Genomic DNA, 24,685 nt, shown 5'->3' on the forward strand with positions numbered 1-24,685 from the left:
ACAAACTGTGATGCATAATGTGCAGGAATGTCCACAGCGACTATACCCCGTGCAGCATCGGCCGCAACCTCAACCTTTGGGACAAATGTCGGAGGAACCTCTCTCATAGGCAACTGAGATGTAGGCAACTCCGAACGCTTACTAAGCAACAGAGCTAAGTTGAGCGCTAAAGCAGTGGAAGAAGTGTCAAGTGAAAAAGCTCTCTTATAAATGCTCAATAACTCTGTGGGACAACTAATCTTCCTTTTTACACATTCATCCTGCAGGTACTCTAACATTACCTGTATCAATTTCCTCTGCATTTCCAACGTATATTGACTATATGTGTCATATACCTCAACTGGTGTTATCGATATGTCTGAAATCCATCTAATCGCATCTTTCTTACAAATTCGCATTTCCTCCGATATCGGTTTACGACACGGAAGGAACCGTGTCTGTACATACAGATATTCCTCTTCATCATCCTCATTCTGTATCTTTTCTAACACCTTTCTATACCCAAATAACCTCTCGACATGCTCATCTTCTCCACAGTGTCTCTGGAAAGTGCTAGAGTATTTAGATCCCTTAACCCTTGCGGAACATCCGCATTATTTAATCTTCCCCACATTATACATAACTGAATCCCTAAACCTTCAATAAAAACATTTTTCTCAGGAAAATTATCCGTATTACAAAGTGTGGAAAAAAAACTAGCTTGATCATCCTTCTCCATAGAATGCTTAGCCCATGCAATTAACTAACGTTTCTTCTCTGGTGGTACAGTACTGCGAGTGACAACCTTTGACCCTGCACCTCGATCGGCTCAGGACCACTTGGAAGAGAGGGAGCAGGCAAATTCAATGGAAGTACTATAACTGGTGCGATAAAAAGAGGCAGAGGAGCAGGTGGAGGGACAAAAACCAGAGGAGTAGGAACAACAGGTTGAATAGGAAGAGCAGGAATAACAGCAGGAAGATGTACAGCACCGGGAAAAGGAACATATGGAGGTGGTACAGAGGCACCAGGCCTTTGTTCATTTAGCAATTTATCAATAAACTCATCAGAAACATGAAGATCTTTGGAAGGATAGATTTTCTGAATACCAAGTGAGAAAGCCCTATCCATATTTCTAACAGACTCAGACTGTTTATCCTGGTCATATAACAACGCTTTTTCGGTATTCGTTTTATGACGGCGCGCATGTTTCTCTCTACTCTTAAGCTGTTGTAACACTTCTTTTTTCCAATTCTGCAAAACATCAAATGCTGCAGGTCTAGCCTTTTTCTTTAACAAGACTGACTCCAAATATTCAATGCGAGGGATCTCAAAACTACCATTGATTGGCCACTGAAGTTCAGAGGCATGTCTGGTTTGTCTGTGCCATATATCATTAAATACTATACTTTCAATGCTGTACTTACAGTACATAGTACATGCCGTCGACCCCTCCTGTGGTTCCGGACGGCTAAATTCCAACGATTGTCTATCACTGCAGAATAATGCCCTAAAGCAGGTAGGCAATTTCCCAGGCATATCTCAAATTCTTGGTGTTACCTGATCAATAATTGTGTCTGCAGATACAATGCGCCAAAATTCAAATTGTCAGGGTTGAATTAAGAATCGGGTCACGACTCACCTGACCAAACCTAAGGAGGACCGATCGGTACTTCTAAGATTCTTACCTAACTAATCTTACCTCGTGTATGGTGATTTTGGCAAATCTGCCCGCTTCGATAAGTGGACCCTCGTCAAGATGCCATCTCAGACCACAAGCTAATCGTCCAGGGATCGGGTCGTGCAGCGCTGCTGAGGTGTCATCCAGGGGCCTCTTTCTTTTTGTCACACCGTCCGATCCTGGTCCGATAGCGTGTGTCAACCTTCAACAATCCGGCATCAATCTTGAGGGTCCCTATTCGGGCGCCAACTGTGAAAACAGAAATAAAATATCGAGGCTGAGTACCCCAAAAAGAAATACACCGAACACGGGTTACAAAGGAACATATAAAGTACTTTATTCTATACTGAATTCAATTACAAAAACAGTGCAAAGTCAGATAGCTATCGGCCCTCAGTACAACACAACGAACTCCAGCGTGGTTCAGTGTGTTCAGTGAGAGACGCTGTACATTAGAATGCATTAGCTTTTTATACATTTTGTGGGCACTATGTCCAGCCCCACTTCGGGTTAATGTGCTACTTTATACATCACCAATTCTAGGGTTCGTGCAGAGTCTCAAATAACCGCATATAACTGGTTTGTCTTTAATACATGTATCAACAAGCGTATGCATTAACTGTGTATTCTAAATTTCCGATGCAGGCCTTCTTAAACATAAATACAATTTAGTAAGACAGATGTTCTTTGTTCAGTATGTAAACACATTATCTCAATATATGCTCGTGGATTAGTTTCATTGCATGAGTAATCCTTCTACACATAGGTCAGTGAAGGACAAGGTCTCAGTTCATGACCTCAATAAGTGGCCTGCAGGCAGATTACACATTAGCTATGTACAGAGGTCAAGACGGCCATGTTGTATTTTGCAATGACATCGCCCACCATTTTAGCTCACAGGGTGACTTTTACACAATGAATCCTAAAATGGCGGTTTGACCTAAAATGGCGGCCTACATAGATTTAAGGTCAGGACCTTGCAACACAGATTTCTCTCGCAAGCGACTTTCGAGCAGCTTGGCGTAGGCCAATATTAAATATATTTATTACAATAGGAGGCACAATATACTTTCTATTCTGACAGTCGTGCCTTTTTTTTTAACCCAAATATGCCAATTCTGCCTCCAGCAGTTGAATTTCCTATTGAGCATACAAGGTATTTATTTATTTTGTATTTATTTATTTATGTATTTATTTATTTATTTATTCATTCACATTTTTAAAGCGCACAACAGCCCTAATGTATCGTGGCGCTTTTACAGAAATTCTTACTGGTTACATAGGACAATAGATTTCGTGGTTACATGGCAAACATTAGAAATAATGCATAGTGTTGCTTTGTGGTTACATAGCGATTGGGATTTCGAGGGTGCCTTTCCTAAGGTGGCTACACAGTAGAGATGACATGGGAAGGAAGTTACAAGAGGAACAAAGTCAAACGGTTAGGAGGGTGCTTAGGTGACTGAGTGGATGCTCAGAAGCCAGCGGTGGCTTGTTAAATAGACTGGTCTTGCGGGATTTGCAAAAGATGGATAATGAGGGTTCAGCTATGAGAGCATTGGGAAGGGCGTTTCATAGTTTGGGAGCAATTCATGGGAAGCCACTGCCGCCGGCATTAGCTCTTTTGACAGAAGGGACAAGGAGTTGGTTGGCATGGTGGCTTCTTTTAGGGCATGTCAAGGTGTTCTTGAGAATGGTTTCTGATAGGTAGGAGGGGCAGAGAGATTGATGCATTTGTGAGTAAGGGTGAGGATCTTGAAGTTGATCCTCTCCTTTACTCTGACCCAGTGTGCGTCTCTTCTGATTTGGGAGATGTGACCTCTTTTAGGGATGGAGAGGGCTGCGCAGAGCGAGTTGTTTTGAACTGTTTGGAGTTTTTTTAGTTTTTTTTTAGAGGTGCCCACCAGAAGGGCATTGCAATAGCCCAGTGTTGCTCCTATTGTGGCTCTGGCGATGGAAAGTCTGTTTTGGGTGGTGAGTGTTAGGCAGAAACCTGTGCAGTTCCCTTAGGGACCACTGCAAAAAGTTTAAGACTACAGGTGTTAGCAGTAAACCCAATTGGTAGCAGTCTGTACCACCCAGATTTACCTGGTAGCTGTGGCTGAGCAGGCAGACTCCCCTCAATAAGAGTTAGGCAGTATGTAAAGTATACACATTAGGTACAAAAATACAGTAGCACAAGCAAACACTGACCAGAGCTTTGGTATAAAAGTATATAATTATGTATTTAAAAACACACTTGTAAAAATACACTGAAACTAATATGTCAAGCAAGTTCAAACACAGTCACTAGAAATATATACACCTCCCTGATTAATTATTCGACAAGTCTTAGGAAAATAACACCACTTATTATGAACACAGAGGTGAGCGCTTAACCAAGATGGCACTCCAATAATTATTTAAAAAGTGAGGGAAAAGGCAGAAATAGGAAAACACACAATATCAACACTTTTAAAGAACCACATCAAGTCGAGAAAGGCAGGGTCTACTGTACAGCAAAAAGTTCATAGGCCAGGCCCACTTTGGCGAGAGCAAGGCGGAATGTGCCCAAGATCACACAGTTGAAGTACTCTTTAAAAGTCTTTGCAGATAGCTCAAAAAGGGGTTAGATCAGTTCAGAAAAGTTAGTTAACAGGTCCGAGGTCACCCCAGGATAGAGAGTCAAGGATTTACGGGACACCTTGGACGGTCTGTTGCAAGGGAGACCAGGCGGGACACAGTACCTGAAATGGTGAGAAAGGTCCAGCGGGGGCAGATGTTCCTGGCAGCGGGTGCAAGTCGGTGCTTCGTCCAGGGGAAGAGGAGATCTCGACGTGGAGGAAAGCTGGAGGCCGTTGCACTGCCAGGGAAGAAACCAGCCGCAGAGTTTCCCGGTTTAAAGGTACTGCCCTTTTATTCGTGGTAGTGGTGAAGCGTGGCTATCCGGCCGCCGGGGTGCTTGGCATGGGCGATTCGACCACAAGACAATCCAGGAAGGCGAAAAAAGGGCGAACTGGTTAACCCCACCAGCTAAAAGGAAGAAGACTCTCCTGGAAGAAGATCTTCTCTGTCGTTGGGAAGTAGTGAGTCAGTTCAGCAGGGCTCCACCGGTGATGTCGTTGTTGCAGGTCGGCTCAGCTTCTCCCTCTTCGGATTCTTTAGGTCCTGTGGCGACTTCTGAAGTTCCAGTCCCCAAAGCCCTGCTTTTATGCAGAAAACCCCTATTCATCAGTCCTAGCTGTCACTCAAACATGCTAAGTGGTGAGCCGGGTGGCTCACCACTGGGCCAATCACACAAGAGTGCGACTTGAGTTGCTGAGGCAACTCAGTCCAGGGTGCCTATTCCCCCCCTCCCACACATCCTGTGGACCCAGACAGAGTGGCACCACTTTTGGAGGCTTCTGTGCAGAAGCCCGCCAAAAGTGGAACAAAGGGCTTGACTCGGTTGGAGTTACAGAGGCAAACACAAACGCCATTTTAAAACCGAGTCCTGGCAAAAAGACCCAACCAGGGAATAAATATTAAATAAATAACCCAGCGGTATCTTTAACATTGCACCAAAAAAAGTGGTGCGTTTAAAATGAATGGGAAAATCCCATAGGAAATATTCGGTGGTATCCACTACCACCAGCCAGAAACTCGACAAGGGGGGACTGGACAGTGGCCCCTTGGAAAACAGACCCAGGGGCCATCTAATTACCCCTACCAGTACTTCCACAATATGATGGTTTGTACTGGTTCTGTTCACAATTTGAGACTAGTAAAGCCAATGGTGACTTTACATGCCCTGGGAGACAGTAGTCAGTCCCAGGGTATGGAGTCTATGTTTGGGGGTCACTATGACACCCCTGTGTTACTGCACTGAGGGTGCTGTGTAACACACATACCAAAAACACAAGAAGCCCTATGGAGTCAAAGACCCCATAGCCCATAAAACACATTACAAAGTCAAAGGACATTCTCAAATCATGCCTAAGAGTGGGAGAAAAGAGTCTCACTCTTAGCAGGAGAAAAAATAAACCCCAAAAATCCAGCAAAGCTGCTGGGGGACTCACTAGTTTTGGGAAATTAGCCTTTACAGAGAATTCTCCCTAACACTCGGAGGCTAATGCAATGGCATTGACCTGGCATGCCATTGAGAGGGTTGAGTCAATGTGGACTCCAAGGGTCTTGACTGTTGTGTAGACAGGAATGTTCGTGTTGTCAATGGTGAAGTGGTTTTATTTTAGGTTGAGTTTGGGCAGTATTTCTCTGGGGCCTAGGAGGATGATCTCCATTTTTTCCCCGTTTAAGCACAGGCCATTAGCAGCCATCCAGGTTTGAATAGTGGTGTAGATTTGAAGGAGGGCAGCTGCGTCTTGGTCGTAAGACCCAGTGAGTGGGAGGAGGACTTGGGTATCATCGGCATAGTTCGCATAGGCTATACCGAGCGAATCCAACATGTCAAAAAGTGGTTTTGTGAATAGATTGTAGAGGGTCTGTGCAGTCCAGGAGCCCTGTGGCACACCACAGTGGATGGTGGTGGGAGCTGCATTGAACTGATCTGAGTAGACTTTGATGGCCCTTCCTTTTAAGAAGGAGGTGATCCAGGATGTGGCGTTATTGGAAAAGTGTGCTGCGTTGGAGAGATGTGAGGTTAGAATGTCATGGTCAACCATATCAAACGCTGCAGGGAGATCTAGGAGGAGCAGTAAAGTAGGTTTTCCCATGTTCATTATTTTAGTCATTTCGTTCTTTAAGTCTAAGAGGGCGGTTTCTGTGCCATGTCCTTTGCAAAAGCCTGATTGTCTCTTACCTAGGATGGCGTTGGTTTCAATATAGTGTTGGATTTGGTAATGGGCAGCTTTGTCAAGAATTTTGAGGATGAAGGGGACAGTGGTGATGGGCGAAAAGTTGTGGGGGCAAGTGGGGTCTAGGGAGGGTTTTTTGATGAGCGGGTGGACCCAAGCTTCTTTGAGGCTTGGAGGGACAGTTCCTGTTGAGAATGATGCATTGATGAATGTCGTGATGATGGGGGTGAGAGCGCTGGAGCATTCTTTAATGACGGACGGTGGGCAGATGTCTCCTTTGCATGTGAATGGTTTTATGTGATTGAGGAGGTTGGCCACTTCCTTTTCTGTGACGTCTCTGAAGGAGAAGAGCGGGCTTTCTGGTCACTGACTGGGTAGGGTAGGCTGATGCGTATTGCTCTGTTTGGGGAGTGCCTTGCGCTGTGATAACATTTTTTTCCTGAAGAAGCTTGACTTTGTTTATGAGGGCAGCTTGGATGCTTGCGCACCAAGCTTCATCTTTGAATATTTCATCAGGACTGGTGGAGCAGGTGATGAGCTCTTTAAAAATCGAAAAATATTTCTTTGGATTTGGAGCTGGCTGTGGAGATTCTCAGGTTAAATGATTCAGATTTGGCAGTGAATATAGCTTTTTTGTAAGTAGATGAGAAACCTTTGAAGTTTGCTGGTGTGGATTGATTAGGCGAGGATTGCCATTTGGCTAGCGCCTTGTGTTTGGCTATGCGTAAAACTGATAGTTCTTCCGTAAACCAAGAGTTGGTGTGCAGGGATTTCTTTTTTTTTTTTTTCCAGAAGAGCTATGGTTTCAATGGCTGCGGTGAGGGTGTGGCCGTAGATGTTAGCCAGGGCAATGGAGTTGTTGACAAATGGTGGTTTGAACTCAGGGGTGTCAAGAAAGGGAAGGAGGCTATTTGAGGTATTGAAGGGGGCCCCTAGGGGTCCCTCGCGATATGGAAACAAGGCAATAACCATACACGAAAAGATGCGCCAGACACGAGGTTCAAATTCCCAATGCTAGGGTTTATTGCAAGCAAAAATAGTCCCAATTGGCCAACTGTGGTCTCACGCCCCGCGACGTGAGTTTCCTAGACCTCGAGGGATGCAAGAGAGTGAATTACGTACATCAGTTACATATATACAAAATGCACATCATACAATCAGCTATGTCATGTTTAACACCCCTCTTTATTACGTTTCTTTGAACTCGGGATGACGATGGACATTTCCGACGGGTATGACAATTATGACACTTTCGATGTCTATTCTAGTAACAATGTGCAATTAGAAAGTGCAGAGGCATCTTTTAGTTGTTGAACAGAACACGGTGGTTCTGTTCTTGGAAGCAAGCTGCACACGGGGGAAGAGTCACATTCCAAGCTTTGCTATCTATGAGGTACTATTCGTGTCCTGGGAGCCAACACGCTCTAAAGGGTTTTGCGAAGGGGGCCATAAAATGAGCATAATTCAAGCCTTTAGCTGCTTTATTCTAACATATTCTACCACAGTACGAGACTGGCTGGCAGCTGTGAAATGATTACATGCCCTGCAGCTCTCCCTCAAGGCTACAGAGAGGGAGCGTGGGCATTCCTTTCTGGGCTACTCATGAGGAGTTTCAACAAACTCCTCAGTCCCGCGACCTTGCCCTTTCATATTCAGACAACAATGTTAACAGTTGAGCAGAGTAAGCAGAATTCGCAAGAATTGCAAGCTGCAAAGCAGTTTAGACAGAAAGCAATGAGCAATGGTTAACAAGCAAAATGGCGATTCTTGCTACGTTTAAAATGGCCACTTGTTGGTCAAGCATAGCAATCTGTATTTCTATAATTCGGTGCATAAAACGGTTGGCCTATGGCCATCAAGTACGTCCGTCATTCAAATGAAGGGTATTCACTTTTCCAGATTGACAAACCCTCCTTTTGGCCGTATGCCAAACGTCTTATTCATTCATTGTATCCTCCTCCGATGAGGATAAGTCTGGGGTATCTATGTCTGAACCTCTCATGCTATCATGAGCATCATCTTCATCATTAATGTCTATAGCCATGAATTGTTTTACTGTTTTTGTTTCATCAGTGTCTCTGTTATTCCGGCCATGCGTTTGTTTTCCTCTCGACACCATGTGCATACATCCCTTAGTACATCCCTCAGTTGTCTCAGTGCAAACTATTGGTAGGCATTGTATGCAACAGCAACATGTTATGAATATACCAAGTACCACCATTAGTATCGAAATTAACTTCCATCCCCAGGACCGCAATAGTCCCCACAACCAGGATCCTATCCCCCAACCCCCTTCTTCAGTAGAGAGCGTGGAACTTAAGACATGTAATTTCTGGATTGCTTTAAATATCGTAGGGGAGTAATCATCTATATACACACAGCATGCAGTTTTTACGAGTTTGCAAACTCCCCCACGATCAAATTATATTATATCGAGAGCCATCCTGTTTTGTAGGGCCATTATTATTATTCCTTTTTCTTCTAACGTCATATTCAATAAAATATCCGTTGTTGAATCTATTGTATTTTTTAATATTCTAGACAGTTTTCTTATATTGTAGGAATGTTCTGTTTGGGCCAACAATGGTATAAATGATTTGGCTATATCTATTGCTATCATTCCATCCTCACTACTCCTTTGAGTTCTACCTTTTGTTCGTCTGGCTACTTCTGCTGTCTCCAAGAGGAACACTCCTGGAAACAGTAGACCTAGGTAGCATGTACCTCCCCAGTTCCTAGGTAACCATGGATATGCTTTTTTCCCACACACAAAGTAGACAGGGTCCCCTACGTACATGGGTTCTATTTCGTGCTTTAAAACCACTGTGTTCAGGCAGCTGCTAAACGTTCCTACTTTATAGGAACCTTTTTTCTGTAAACATAGGGGAGCAGTTTCGGGGCTGTGATCCACTGTATAGGCAGGGGGCACAGCATCTTTATTCCATTCATCCCTCATTCGAAACGTCATTAGTGATTTTTCTTCTGTTGGTGGGGTCGGTCTTGTCTGCCTATGTAATCTATCTAGTCTTGTTGTCTTTCGTGTATTCTTCCTCATGGGATCTGGTGAAAACACGCGAGCTTTGAGGAATATGGAACAACCCACAGGTCTCATGATCACTTCCTCAAATTCATTCATATTGGTCTCATCTAGCTGACCCGTATTACTCTTGTTCCATTTCCCAAAGAACATTTCACTCAACGATACTTCACATGAATAAACCAATGGTAACGGTTGTACATACCAGCCTATCCCTTTCCCACCGTGCTGTGGTAAATGGGCAAAAACCCAGCAATCTTTTTTCTTTAAAACCGCATGGGTCATGTTCATGATGAGCAACAATGTATTATTGCTATATCCTTCTCTATGCCTTTCTTCCATTGGGGACAAAGTGCCAGTGATTACATGAACCGGGCTTTCAGTAGCTGCTTTTGGCAAAAGTGTTTCTAATGGGTGCGTGGACTCCAGGAACCATAGTGTAATAGCTGTTATTGTTGGTACTACTATACTTAAGAAACACAGGACCAATGTCCAAATCAGTACCTTATTCCTTTTACCATGCTTTTCCCCTAAATTTACAGTCTCTAAAACTATCATCTTTTCAGCAGGGGTGCAGGAGGAGGCTGAAACCGGTCTTGACTTGTTCTTCATTGTCCTTCTTCTTGCTGGCAAAGTTTGTCGCAAATGTCTCTCGTTCTTGATGCCAGAAAAGTTCAACGAAAATGTCACAGTTCAATTCTGCCAGCCCTTTCACAGCCTAGATCACTTATCCTCTCCGAGCAAGACTAGTTGCTCTTTCTCCCACTGCTCAGACGATTTCTGAACAGTTCTTTATTGATAGAGTACTATGTGCATCCAGCTTGTCCCGCTCTCGCTTAGGACACATGTACTCTATCAGCCTTAGTAATTATGTGCGTCTAGCTTGTCCTGCTCTGGCTCCTAACACATGTACTTTTTTATAAGCGCACCGAGGAGCCGTGAGTCTTGAATTGTCCGACTTGCACAACTCTCACACTTCTCTCCTCTACGCCCCTGGATCCTACTCCGTCCGTGAGTGGAACCAAAGGCAAAAGAAAAGCACCAAAGATCTGTGGATCACTTTGCCTGTCGAGGCCGCAAATTATACCGTTTCACTCCTGGTATTGTATGATCCGTGAATAGTGCCGTTGCACTTCCAGTATCAGGCTCAGTGTCAGCCTGTGGCACAATGATGGGTAGCGATGAGCGCCGTGGCAATGATGTAGTTTCTTTCTTTGGCTTTTGTGCGTTTGCAGAGACTGGCGGGCGCCAAAGGGGTACACGCGTTGTTTCTGCTCGTGTTTGCAATGCAGGGTTTGTGTCGCTCGGCAGTGATGTTGTTTCTGCTGAGCAATGTTGGGGCATTTTTCGCCCTTTCCCCTTACTGGCAGCCTCCTCAGACTTTGTTTCGAGTTTCACTTCTCGCTTGGGCTTTGTTTCAACTTTCACTTCTCGCTCAGGCTGATGCTGTGGCAATGGACTGGCAACAGTTTCTTTCGTTTCCGAGACCGTTTCCTTCCTTTGGTCATCGGCAGTTGTCAGCAGTCCTGGGAATCTTTTGCCATGTGTCGCATGGATCCATGCCTTGTGTCCGTCCACTCGAATAGCCGTTTGCGTCGCCAAAAGTACTTGGTAGGGGCCGCGCCACCTGGGTGCTAATGCTGTCTTCCGCTCAAAGTTCTTTATCAGGACCTAGCTTCCAGGCTCCAGCGAGTGCCCCGGTCCGGTGTATCGCACTGGTAACGCCTCCTGCACCTGCTGATGAATTAAACGCAACTTCTGCATTAAAAGACCACAGTACGTGCTTAACATAGGATGCTCGACCTCACATAATCTTTTGGGCTGCGGTGCGCAATATACATTTGCCGGTCTCCCCATTATAATTTCATAGGGGGAGAGCCCAGTTTTAGCCTGCACAGACGTGTGCATGCACAATAGCGCTAGGGGTAATGCATCCACCCAACTCAACTTGCTCCCAGCACAGATTTTAGCTATCTTTGACTTTAAGATACCGTTATGTCTCTCAAGCCCGGCAGAACTGGGATGCCTGGAACTGTGGAATCGTTTCTCTATCTGTAGACCTGCACAGATCTGTAGTACTACTGCACCCACAAAGTGTGGGCCGTTGTCTGACCACAGGACACGGGGCAACCCGAACCGGGAGAAATACTCTTTCAACATTACTTTTGCCGTTGACATGGCAGTGCAGTCTTTTAAAGGATATGCCTCCACCCACTTGCTAAATGCACAAATCACCACAAACACATATTTGTAGATCTGGCACCTTTCCTATGAAATCAAAATGGATCACCTCAAATGGCATAGAGGGTGGGCCAAAACTACCTACTGGAGTCATGGTTCCCTTCCCTAAATTGTGTTGCAGGCACGTAATACAATTCTGCACTAGCCTTTCTGCATTCTTTTTTATGTGCTCATTTTTCCATACTGTGGATAAATGCTGTACCATCTTCTTCGCGCAAATGTCGGGAGGGCTATACGCCATTGTAACCATTGCGGTTACGTAACAATTTGGCAACATCCAGTTCTTGGTCTCTTTGTCCACCCAACATCCTTCCAAATCTAACTCAGCAGAGCCCTCAGCCCACCCCTGAATCTCTTCGGTCGTGGCCTCAGCCTGCATTTCTTTGACTGTGGCAACTCCATTCTCTATCATACAAGGTACTTCCTCAGTCTGTACTGTCATCATCTTATTCCCCAAATCTGTGGCTGTTTGTTTTGCAATCCTGTCTGCAAATGCGTTTCCCTCTCCCACTTAACATGTTACTTTTTTATGCGCCTCGCATTTCACTATAGCTAGGCGCTTTGGAAACGTGAGTGCAGACAACAATCACACAATCAAAGGCCCATGCTGAATCCTGGCCTCATGTGATGTCAAGAAACCCCTCTCAGCCCAGAGTCGGCCAAAGTTATGAACCACTCCAAAGGCGTACTGGCTGTCAATATAAATATTGACATTCAAATTCTCATAGAGTTCACAGGCTCGGGTTAGTGCTATTATTTCTGCGGCTTGTGCCGAATTGTAGGGGATTCTTCTGCTTTCTACAACACTCTATAGGGTACTAATTGCATATGCGGCCGTTGATGTGCCATCAGGTAATTTAAAACAAGAGCCGTCACAAAACAACTCCCCATCTGGCTCTTTCTGTGGGATGTCGCTCAAGTCAACTTTTCCCTTTGTTTCTTCTTCAGTGACCATTAAACAATCATGGGGAGGTGATTCGTTGTCACCAATTTCTGCTATGGGCAATGGCAAAAATTCGGCAGGATTCAATGCGCTACACCTCATAATTTGGATGTGGGGTGCAAACAAGATGAGCTCATATCTTGTTAGTCTTGCAGAAGTGAGGTGTTGCGTCTGTGTTCTATTTAATAGAACGTCTATAGCATGTGGCAAAATCAGAATTAAAGTGTGCCCCAATACCATTCCTTCCGTTTGTTTCACTGATGCAGCAGCCGCTGCAATGGATCGCAAACATTGTGGTAGTGCGCGCGCTACAGGGTCCAGCGCGGAAGAATAATAGCCGCATGGCCTATTTCTTCCACCTTGTTCCTGTGTCAAAACCGCCAATGCACATCCTTCACTCTCGCTCACAAATAGTGTAAAGATCCTTTTACAGTTAGGAGTGCCTAAAACTGGCGCAGCACACAATGCAGCTTTCAATTGCTCAAACGCTTTCTGACATTCCTCATCCCACTGTAAAGGCATCTCTGCATCCTTCTTAGTTAGCTTTATCATCGGCTTCACAATCAACGCAAAATTACTGATCCACTGCCGACAATAAGAGGCCATGCCTATTACAGCTCTCACTCCTTTTTGAGTTTTTGGAATAGGCATACTAGAAATACTTTCTATGCGTTCTGGTGTTAATCTTCTCCCTTCTTTCGAAAGTAGGTAACCCAAATAAGACACCTTCTTTTGATTATACTGGAATTTCTTCAAACTCGCCTTGTGACCATGGGCGCTAGGTGTGTCAATAGTAATATAGTACTTTCTTTGCAGATCTCTTTTGTGTCAGCAGCTAGTAATAAGTCATCTATGTACTGCAAGAGTACGCAACCTTCAGGTAATTCTAACATGTCTAGCTGCTCTTTTAGCGCTCTGCTGTAAATACTCGGGCTTTCTGTGTATCCTTGTGGAATGCGTGTAAATGTGAATGATCGACCTCCTAGAGTGAATGCGAACAGATATCTACTGCTTTTATCCACTGGAATGCTAAAGAACGCGTTCTTCAAATCAACTACACTAAAGTATTCTGCAGTGGCCGGTATCATTGTCAGTATTGTTGTGACATCTGGGACCAAAGGGAATTGTGGGTCTACCACTTTGTTCAATGCGCGCAGATCAATTATGAAACGATATGGTACTTCATTGCCTCCTTTCTTGTAAACTGGAAGAATCGGGCTGTTGCACGTGCTACCTGCAATTTCTTCAACCAGCCCCAATCTCACCAGGTCAGCAACAATACTCTTTAATCCCTTCTCACCTTCAACAGAAATTTTATACTGGGGAATTCGTGGTAATGTAAAACCTTCTTTCAAAGTTATTTTTGCTGGCTCTATTTTCAAGCATCCTACATCGTTATCTTGCATTGCCCACAGACAGGTTGGTACTCTACTTAGCTCTTCTGGTAACGCTTTTGACATAAATTCCGTCACTGGTGCATCGTGAGGCCACATCGTGAGGAACACCCCATCTGCCGTACAATGTATAACTGCCCCCAATTTTCTCAACAAATTTAATCCTAGCAAGTTCTCCCCACAATTTTCTGTCAGAAGAAATGGACACTGTTCCGTAAATGGTCCTATTGTAATTGGGACAGTTTCGGACATGGGGTTAATTACTGGTGTACCTGCGAACCCTACGGAAACATTCTTTTGCCCCGACAGTGGGATCTCCGGAACCAAGTGGTGGTCTATCGAACACTTCTGCGCCCCTGTATCTACAAGGAAACGGTGCTCCTTATTCCCGACTCTCATTTCTACGTAGGGTCCTCTCTGATTCACGGGAATAGACATTGGTTCCGACCCCTGCCGTGGGCTGTCCTATTGCGAAAACAACACATCGTCCGACGTGTAGTTACCGCTGCTGCTATAATACGTGTTGGCTGTGTATCAAAAATATTCCCATTTCCCCCTCGGTGTCCTCCACTCTGATCATTTCTCTGTTGGCCCTGCCCGCCCTGATTTTGGTTCGGAACACTTTGGTTCAATGCCTGGTTCTGTTGAGCTTGGTTTTGACCATAGGATTGGTTTTGATTACCTCCATTGGTATATCCCTGTTGCTGCTGCATGCTATTTCTGCTTGGGCCATTTGACCCCTGATGTCCTCTATGAGGCCTTCTCTGGCCAAACCCACCTCTATTCTGTAGGTGCGGGCATTGCGCTCGCCAGTGTCCTGCCTCCTTACAGTATGCACATTGATTTACTCCCAATGACACCCCGTGCATATTATTCAAATTTCCCCTGCCTTGTGCATTTCCTCTACCTCTATTGTATCCAATGACCTGCTGCAATAACACCCTCATTTTTAAATTTACTCTGTTCTTCACCTCTCTTTCTTTCGCCACATTTACCCTGTTCTCGTAATATTGGGCTATGTGTAATATCTCACTCACCGGTTTTGCTGCCCAGGAACTTTCCGACGTCATTAACATATCTTGAATTGGTGATATTAGTCCCCTCACATATTTATCAACAAATAGCCTTTTCCCCGACTCTGTGCTCACATCCTGCCCACTGAAGTCTGTGAATACTCCTTCGAATCTATTGAAATAATCCGTTACTGGCTCATCCTTGCCCTATATACATGTAGTTAATTTGTCCCACTGAATCCTTTTTTCTGGAATTATTTCCCTCAATCTCTGCATTATTCGTTCTGGTAGATCTGCCATGCGGGTTCCCGGATTTTCCCCTACTTTTCTATTCTTGTCCTCCAATAGTAACTCCGTCCATGTGGCGCCAAAAGCCCCCACGTTATCTACCGTCCTTATCTGTTTCCATATATCTGCTGGCAAAATGACTGGGAAAATCAAATCTATGTCGCTCATAGTAAGCACTGCTGATCTCAGGTTTGACTCTACTTCCTTGTAGAAACCTGCTGGATTCTTTCTTATATCGGTAATCGTCTGTTTTATAGTATTCACCTCTTGCCTGGAAAAGGGGACATGCACATACTGGGCGGTGAAATGGGCTGGTGTTACCTGCGCTCCTACTGTTCCCGTCGCAGGGATCTCTACTTTTGGTACAAACGTGGGCGGAACCTCTCTCATCGGAAATGCCCCACTCACGATCCCTCCCCCTTCTCTTAGGTTCAATAGTATTCCTAAATCCAGTGATAGGCCCGTTTCTCCTGTACTTCGCTCGAATGCTCTCTTGTATACCGCTAGTATCTCAGGTGGGCTAGCCTTATTGTTTTTTATATCTTTCTCTATCAAATGTTCAGCCATCGATTGCAGTGCCTTTCTTTTCATTGGCATGGAATATTCGTCAAATATGTCATGTATGACCATTGTTGGGATACTAGGATTCGACACCCACTTTATCGCTTCCCGTATACATACTTTCAGCTTGTCGCCCCTCTGTACAGATGACATTGAATGTCTCCGCTGTATGTATGGTTCTACTGTCCCTCTCCCATCTCTTCTAATATCCCAACCCCTGTATCCCTGCATTTTTAAGATCAAAAAGTCCATTCACATGTTTCTTTATTGCTTCATCTTTTATTCTACAACATGCTAATTGGTTCAAATCTAACAATCGTTGTGGCGGTAATTTCTCAAGTAACTTTTTCCATTCTCCCACCGAAAATTTCCCCATGCATTCCAACACTACCTGTCTCACATTGCTTCTTCGGTACCCATACAATGAGGCCAATGCTGCCGTCCCATCATTTCCTTCTATGTACATTTCTGCCTCTTGCTGTAATTCAATCTTTCTTTCTTTGCTGATCGCGCTTCGAGTTACCCGTCCACTCCTCCTCCTCCTTTTCTTCTGCTACCTCAAGCTTCGATTTGTGCCTACGCGCATGCTTCTCTCTACTCCTAAGTCGGAGCATTGCTTCCCTCCTCCAATCTTTGACAGTCTCAAAAGCTGCGGGTCGCGCTTTTTTCCTAATCAGCACCCTTTCTAGGTTATCTATCCTCGCAAATTCAAAGCTACCATTAATCGGCCACTGATGGTCCTGTTGCTTTCTAGTTTGCCTATGCCAAATTTCCCAAAATATTATCGCACCCACACCATATTTTGCATACATGTCATAAGCACGCGTTCCCACAGGCGGTGCACTTTGGCCATATTCCAAGGACTGTCTACCACAGCGGAAAAGCCCCGCTAAAGTGGACAGTACTCCAGGCATGGTTTTTAACCTTCCCCTTTGGTTAACTAACCTTTACCTGGACGTTTGAGTTTGCAAAATCAACACTCTACCAAAAATCAGGTTTTCGTTTGAATCGGGGAATGACTCACCTGATAAAACAAGTCGCCTGTCCTGACGCAACCTCTCCCAATGTCGTGTCTGCGCTTCTTTGGCCTCTGCCTCGTTTCGGGACCCTCGCCTCCTTTGCCCTCTGGCCCGGTACATCGATCAGGGATCCGATGTGTGCAGATCTGCGGAAGGAATCTCTCCTCACTTCTACAGGGCGCCCCGTACACCTCTTGATCCCGGCTCGATCGTCCCGTCCTCGCCGTTCTTCTGCCTTTACTCCATTACAACGTATACGATGGGGGAAGTGGGGGAGGGTCCCTATTCGGGCGCCATCTTGAAGGGGTCCCTCGCGATATGGAAACAAGGCAATAACCATACACAAAAAGATGCGCCAGACACAAGGTTCAAATTCCCAATGCTAGGGTTTATTGCAAGCAAAAATAGTCCCAATTGGCCAACTGTGGTCTCACGCCCCGCGACGTGAGTTTCCTAGACCTCGAGGGATGCAAGAGAGTGAATTACGTACATCAGTTACATATATACAAAATGCATATCATACAATCAGCTATGTCATGTTTAACACCCCTCTTTATTAAGTTTCTTTGAACTCGGGATAACGATGGACATTTCCGACGGGTATGACAATTATGACACTTTCGATGTCTATTCTAGTAACAATGTGCAATTAGAAAGTGCGGAGGCATCTTTTAGTTGTTGAACAGAACACGGTGGTTCTGTTCTTGGAAGCAAGCTGCACACGGGGGAAGAGTCACATTCCAAGCTTTGCTATCTATGAGGTACTATTCGTGTCCTGGGAGCCGACACGCTCTAAAGGGTTTTGCGAAGGGGGGCCGTAAAATGAGCATAATTCAAGCCTTTAGCTGCTATATTTTAACATATTCTACCACAGTACGAGACTGGCTGGCAGCTGTGAAATGATTAAATGCCCTGCAGCTCTCCCTCAAGGCTACAGCGAGGGAGCGTGGGCATTCCTTTCTGGGCTACTCATGAGGAGTTTCAACGAACTCCTCAGTCCCGCGACCTTGCCCTTTCATATTCAGACAACAATGTTAACAGTTGAGCAGAGTAAGCAGAATTCGCAAGAATTGCAAGCTGCAAAGCAGTTTATACAGAAAGCAATGAACAATGGTTAACAAGCAAAATGGCGATTCTTGCTACGTTTAAAATGGCCGCTTGTTGGTCAAGCATAGCAGTCTGTATTTCTATAATTCGGTTGCCCTTTGGCTATCAAGTTACGTCCGTCATTCAAATGAAGGGTATTCACTTTTCCAGATTACCAGTATGTTATTTTGAGCTTCTAGCTGTGGTAGATGGGGCGTGCAAAAGGGTTTTGGTAGAAGGTCTGTTAAGGATGGTAAATAGGACACAATGGTGATCTGTCCTTGGGAGAGCAGAGATATTAGTAATGGATGAGGAGCAGTTGTGGTCCGCAATCCAGTCAATGGTGCATCCTTTATCGTGGGTGGGCTTGGAGACTCTATGGGTGAAACCTAGATTAGTGAGCTCTTTAGCAAGAGCAGAGGCAGCTTTGTCATTGGGGTTGTGTAGGCTGAGGTTCAGGTCTCAGGGTAGAATGGTTTTGGTTGCATTCTTTAGGTTGTTAACCAAGATTTGTAGTAAGTGCTTTTGATAGTCTGGGGCTGTGCCGGGAGGTCTCTATGTGATCACAATGTTTATGGTGCAATTGGAGGATACAGTTAATTTGGCTGAGAGGAGGTCAGCAATGTTTTCCCATGCTAGGTTGCAGTGTCTAATTGCAAGAGACTCTTTGGATATGAGGGCTATGCCACCCCCTTTGGAAGTTTTACAGTCTTGTCTGATGATGGTGTAATCTTAAGGGAGTGCAAGAGAGTTGGCCAGGCCAGATGCTTCATGGATCCATGTTTCTGAGATCACCAAAAGATCTTGGTCATGGGATGAGATCAGGTCATTAATCTCGAGTGCTCGTGCGGGAAGGGAGTGTGCATTAATGAGGGCTCATTGGAGAGTGAAGTTGGGAGTTGTCTTTTTGATGGTATGATTGGGGTTGGTTGTGGTGTTGGTGTTGGTGTAGGTGGGAGCGGCAATAGCATTTCCTTAAGATAGCTGAATGTTGCAGAAGTGATAATTGATCAGATTCTGTGCTAGTACTTGGCATTTCAGTGTCACTGTTGTTCGGTAGTTCATGATCTTCAACAGTGATACCAGTGCCACCCAGTCCCTCTCTGAGTGGAATGCTTGCTGTCTGGCTTTCCGTATGGATGTTCACAGTAGTAGTGCTGGTGGTGTCATCTAGTGTTTTTTCTGGTAAGATGGCTTGCTTGTAGGCTCATCTGTTCTGCATGGCATGTCCTATATGTGAGGTGAGTTTGTTGTTGATAGATGTGAGTATGAGAGGTGTATTGGATGTGTGGCAGTGGATATGCCTCTGGGAGGAGTATGGTTGTTGTGTATAATGTGGAGTGAAGGGAGTGTGAGAGCTAAGTTTGTTGTTTGTAAGGTGTGGGGAGAGAGGAATGCTGGGGAGGACACAAGATTTTGGGTGAGCTCTGAGCCTGGTGAGTCTGTTGTGAGGGAGGGTGAGGACATTAGAATTGGCAAAGTGAAGGTTCTGGTCTGAGGTCTGTGTGAAGGTTGTGGTGGCAAGGTGATGTGAAGGTGTTAGTGGTATGTGTGTGAGCGATGGGGACATGATCCAGGAGGAGGTGAGAATAACAGATAGAGAGATGATGAGCAGATGTTGGGTGGTGAGAGTGGATGTGTGATGGTGCGGGTGTGGAGGAGCTGATCTGATGACAGTGAAGGCAAACATCTGTGGGAGTGTTGTGTGCATGTTGGAGAGTTAGTCGGTGTGCGGCCGAGGTGGCTGTTAAGGGTTAGGTACCAGTCTAGTGGGTTAAACAGATGTAATAGCCTGGCTAAATAGTCTTAGTATGCTGAGTAGCAAGGGCTATATAAACATTGTGTGCAAGGTAACATTGGCTTAACAGTCTAAATAGTCTTAGTATGCTCAGTAGCAAGGGCTATCACGCTAAGGGGTATCACGCCAGCGGTTTGCAATTTCATTGACTTAGTGCCTTTGCCCCCCTTTAGGTTCCTTCATCATGGTGGCAGTCAGAGTCTGAGAGTCACAGGTTGGTGTGTGGTACCGTACGCATCCTCGTCCCTGAAAGCAAGGTAAGAGGTATGTTACCAAGCATAAGGGGGGTGTAATTGTTTTACTGACTCAAGGAAAGTGTTTTTTTTTTTTTTAAATGGATATGGGTATGGGTACTACACTACAGAGTGACATTTCAAAAGTCGCAAAATTGTATGTTACAGTGTGGTGTGTTGGGGCTAAAAGGAGGCAATTGGCACTTTGCAGCCATTTACAAAGCACCCACATGGTATTTGTTGTTAGATTTCTTTTTGCAATGTTCTCTTCAGCCAGGACAAGTCAAACGTGTGCACATTTGTATTTATTAGCCCAACTCCAAAGGAAACCGCATTCCATGTGTGCACTGTGCACCATTATATGTGTTTGTTCTTATATATTTGCTGTTCACCAGTCGTTGATTCCGTTTGAAGCACTTAAGAAGTCTGTTGTCTTGTCCTGACCCCTGGCCTGATCATTGTGTGTACTGAAACTTGAAAGGAATCCCATGATATCGATTACACCTACTTCTCATTTCCTTCCCTAGAATATCTGGAGCCCAGAATAAAATGTCTTCTTACTTCTCAAAACCTGGTAAAAAATGCAGAACAGATGAGCCTACAAGCAAGCCATTTTACCAGAAAAAAAACACTTGATGACACCACCAGCACTACTACTGTGAACATCCATACAGAAAGCTAGACAGCAAGCATTCCACTCAGAGAGGGACTGGGAGGCACTGGTATCACCGTTGAAGACGGTGAACTACCGAACAACAGTGACACTGAAATGAATCTGATCAATTATCACTTCTGCAACGTTCTGCAACGTTCAGCTATCTTAACGAAATGCCGACTCCCTAAACGCTGGAAGCTGGACCAGAAACAATATTTTCAAAGCAAGTACCCATGATTGATTGTTAGAGGGCACACTTTTGGATGCACCATTGCCGTCAAGTCAATAACTTTGGTGCAGATAAAACTCATGGGAGGAAGTTGTCTAAACAATAGACTGAGTCTACTGTTAGCTCATATGGTACCAACAAGACAAGCAACAAAGATCCTTACGAAAGAAGATTACTGAACATGGACTGACAAAGGTACACATCACAGCATCAAAAATATTACAGCAGGCAAAAAAAGATACATTGCTTAAAGTAACTTATAGAGCCCAAGCATGGAAAATAGCAACAATTGCCAGAATATTCTGAACAGCTTATAAAGAAGCAAAGCGGAACAAGCCAGCCTATGGTTTTGAATTAGAGATAGACGGCCAGCAATTGAATGGGCTAGATATGGGACACATTTTACATTCCAATGTGGCTTGCTCATATATACAGCAACACATATCATCGGAAATTAAACGAAAGACATTTACCAAAATAGTAACCTTTTCTCCTAAAGTGAGCCTTTTGCTGGATGAGGCAACTGCCTTAAATTAAAAAAAAGTGCTTTAATTGTGTACCTATCTACTCAGCTTCAGGATATGGAGTCTCCAGCTAATATTTTTGTTGACCTTATCGAGCTCAGTTATGTGTCTGTTGAAAGAATGGTGAACAGTTTGCTGTCTTCGCTCCAAAAGGACCCAATTAACATTAGTGAGGACTTTCTCACCAAATGTCTGGTGTCATTCAGTTGTGATGGAGCATCAGTAATGTTTGGCCGCAATAGTGGGGTTGTGAAAATGTTAAAAGAAAGAATTTCTTTCAATATTGTAGCCTGGCACTGCTCAGCATACCGCTTAGAACTTGCAGTCAATGATGTCATGAAAGAAATTGGAGCTACAAATCATTTCAAAACATTGCTAGACAAACTGTATTCTCTTTTTATCACATATGTGACAAATCGTTTGCAGCTAAAGGAATGTGCAGATGCTCTTGACATTCAGCTTTGTAAAATGGAAAGAGTGTTAGATACTTTCTGGGTTGGCTCAAGCTAAAGAACAGTAGAGGATGTTTGCTCTTTACAAACACGTTACATTGGCATCTAGTGATGGCTCTCGTGATGGCACATCAGGAAACATGTACACTGGACTATGTAAGTGCCTTTCGTCTGTGCAGTTTGTTGCTAATCTTGCCATTATGTTTGATACACTTCAAGAGTTATCAGAATTGTCTCTTGACTTACAAAAGCGTGATTACACGATCACTGATGCACATTATGCTATTTGCCAACAAATATCAGTGTTTATGGCAATGGTAGAAAGGCGAGGAAAACATTATTCCCAGTGCGAGAAGGCCATAGAAGAAAATAGGTTCCAAGGAGTGACCCCGCATGAAGGAAAGGCGTGGACAAGAGAATTGAACATGGACAGTTTTTTCGCAGTCTTGCAGAAAATGTACGGGTTCCTTTGCTGTCTACAGGAGGTTCTGCTGATGCTGACAACAAAATTGCACGTGAGAAACTAATAAGCAAACTCAAAGTTTTGTACAAGCAGTGCTGGCCAGATGAGTTACCACCTACGTATGGAGAAAGTGAGATAGAGTCTCTGTGTAAAAGATTTGACATTGGTGACACTCGTCAAACCATTTGGGCTTACAGGGAACATTGGGAGACAGGTGGAAAAGAAGTTAAAAGACACTATAAGGAACTTTTGACATCTGTTGCTATGTCCATTGCTGAGTGTGAACGAGGGTTTTCACAAATGAATCTTGTCAGCACATCAACAAGGGCATCCCTGCATACGGACACCCTTTCATCCTTATTATTCATTAATCTCATTGGCCCACCATTGAAGAAGTTCCACCCCATCCCCTATGCCAATTCATAGGTTTCTAAAAGACGAAGAGCTGCTAATGACACTAGGAGTAAGGAACGAAGAGAGGACATGGCCAGGTCAGATTTAGACATTTTATGGGCTTTTATGAGTGAATAGAGCCAACTATGCACACTATTACACTTAGAATTATTTAATATATTATCTATTTGTACTTTATTTAGTAACTGCTATTCGCATTTGTTTGTTTTGTTCTAATATTACAATTTGCACTTGACTATGGCAGCTTGGCCATGGTGACCCCAACCAGCTGTTGGCAAAGTTGTGATAGAATCTTTAACTGGAGTTACCATGACATTTTGGGAAATGGTATATAACATGTAATGCTAAATACTGTGGCTGGCACAATGTAAATTACTTCAAACAAACACAACATTTAAATAGCATCTGACACTCAGTCTATTTAATTGATATAGATTTGATGCCTTCTCTGCTTCCTTTTCTAAGTTTAAAATGAAAGCCAAATATGGCACCTTGTACTTTCTTGTTTGGTTCTGTTCTATATTCAATGTGTTTATTTATTCTTAATGTGTTTATTTATTCTTTAATCAGTGAGAGGTTAAATAAAAAAGTGTTTTTGAGGATGTCTCAGATTTGTAATTACTGCAACATCTGATAACTTTCATGCAATCACACCTATGTTTTAACTACAGACAGTCTATTATTTTTCCTAGTGTACGCCAAAACAGAAAGATACTCTCACAAGAGACCCCAGCTCCACTCAGAGCCATTTGGGAAAATGGGCAGTGGGAGGGCGTGGGGGCATTTTACAAAATTAACAAATAAGATAACATACATAGGTTTGCAACCATTTTATCAAATGCACTATCACTTCGAGGGCAGCAAGTATGGTCCAGATGTCTAACAAGTGTGGTCTAAAACTAGAAGTGTGTTCAAATGCACTCTTTTCCCTCTGTGGGTGCCAGAATGTCGGAACCAGTACACCTACCATAACAATTGTTTTCCACCTTTAAAGCATTATACTTCCTCAACCCATGTGTGCCCGCCTTCCCCATCCATCCCACTACTAGCCTGTGCCAGCAGTTGCTGTAGTGCCTGCCGGCGCCAGTCCCAGGCCTGGCATAATGGGTACAAGATTTTTTGGCCCTGGCACTTATTGTTTTACAAATTAAGCATGGATAGATAGGGGAATGCAGAGAGTGTGGATAGTTATACATGGCAATGGATTATGGTGTTTATTGTATACTAGTGCGAGGAATTTCAGACAGAAATTACTTTCTGTGCATTTATCTTTTTCTCTAGTATACAATTGTCCATTATTTCCACTAGCATAGTAGAAAATGCTAATGGGAATGTTGGAGAATCTTACTGAATCTAAATACTTTACTGAAAAAATGTAAAGTAGATGGAGTCTATAAGCTTAGTTTCTTTAGTTATATTTTTTAACGTGAAAGGTAGTTCCTAAAGGAACCTTTTATTTTATTTTGTATGTTGTATTTTTTGGGAGGAGAGGCCAGAAAGTAAGGTGGGGAGGGAAATGAGGGAAGGGGCACCAACCACACATGTGGAGGGGCTGGTTGACAGAGTAAGATGTTGCGCGTGTGTTAAATCTAAGATAGATGCTCCTTGATTACAGCTTCAAAAACACTTTGAAATTGCTTCCCCCTGCAGAGTGGTGTGTTGCAGTATATACAGAGTACTGATGTTTTCAAAAGATATGAATCAACAACCTCTTTTATTGCTTGCATGGTAGCTGGTGGGATTGTATGTCCCACAGAAGTAGGCTATGTGGTTACAGCATTGGTTGAGGAAGATGAGGTAGAGGAAGACAGCCTACTACTTCCTAAGAAAGAAACAGGATTTCTGAGAGCATTGTGGTGGTTGGATTTGATGTGGCGATGCATGGAGGTGGTCCCATAGGAGT

The 24,685-nt window shown here is 44.0% G+C and overlaps 1 long non-coding RNA gene across 1 annotated transcript in view; it reads left to right on the forward strand.

Moving 5' to 3' along the window:
• LOC138525552 (uncharacterized) overlaps nt 1–23,293 on the forward strand; it is a 198,733-nt gene extending 175,440 nt beyond the window's left edge. Inside the window, exons 2-3 of the long non-coding RNA XR_011283350.1 lie at nt 19,986–20,069; nt 20,573–23,293. This is a non-coding gene — a long non-coding RNA (uncharacterized lncRNA). The remainder of the gene's footprint in view (nt 1–19,985; nt 20,070–20,572) is intronic.
• The last annotated feature ends 1,392 nt before the right edge of the window (nt 23,294–24,685 follow it).

This window comes from Ambystoma mexicanum, chromosome 7p (genome assembly GCF_040938575.1).
Source record: "Ambystoma mexicanum isolate Mex_15411 chromosome 7p, UKY_AmexF1_1, whole genome shotgun sequence".
Classification (NCBI taxonomy): Eukaryota; Metazoa; Chordata; class Amphibia; order Caudata; family Ambystomatidae; genus Ambystoma; species Ambystoma mexicanum.